This window comes from Corapipo altera, unplaced genomic scaffold (assembly GCF_003945725.1).
Source record: "Corapipo altera isolate COAL_440 unplaced genomic scaffold, ASM394572v1 59011, whole genome shotgun sequence".
Classification (NCBI taxonomy): Eukaryota; Metazoa; Chordata; class Aves; order Passeriformes; family Pipridae; genus Corapipo; species Corapipo altera.
Genome location: NW_020889398.1, coordinates 1,751 through 2,180, shown reverse-complemented (window position 1 = coordinate 2,180; position 430 = coordinate 1,751). Strand labels below are relative to the sequence as shown.

Sequence of the window (430 nt, the reverse complement as noted above, 5' to 3'; positions counted from 1 at the left end):
CACCCAGGATCCATCAGGGAATGAGGGGCAGTAGGATCCCTAGGGAATGGAGCAGGATCCATAGGGAACGAGGGGCAGCAGGATCCAGAGGGAATGAAAGGCAGCAGGATCTCTAGGGAATGGAGCAGGATCCAGAGGGAATGGAGCAGGATCCCGAGGGAATGGAGCAGGATCCATCACCTCTTGTCCCCCAGGACGGCCACGGAGAGCGAGGCCAGCGCCGTCACCGTCTCCACCTCATCGGCCTCGTGGTCCCGCTGGAATTCCAGGAAGGAGCAGCCGAGCTTGGAGGAGAAACGCTGCAGGGCCACCCAGTACTTCCCTGTGGGAATGGGGGCACTGATGGGAAAGGTGGGAACAGGGTGGGATGGGGTGGGGTGGGGTGGGGTGGGATGGGATGAGATGGGATGGGATGGGATGGGATGGGATG

At 61.6% G+C, this 430-nt stretch overlaps 1 long non-coding RNA gene across 2 annotated transcripts in view; it reads right to left on the bottom strand.

The window, feature by feature from the left end:
* Nucleotides 1-10: 10 nt before the first annotated feature.
* The window catches only part of LOC113942201, a 2,131-nt gene continuing 1,711 nt past the window's right edge, over nt 11-430 (bottom strand). For both annotated transcript variants that reach the window (XR_003525864.1, XR_003525865.1), the window contains exon 3: nt 11-322. This is a non-coding gene — a long non-coding RNA (uncharacterized LOC113942201). The remainder of the gene's footprint in view (nt 323-430) is intronic.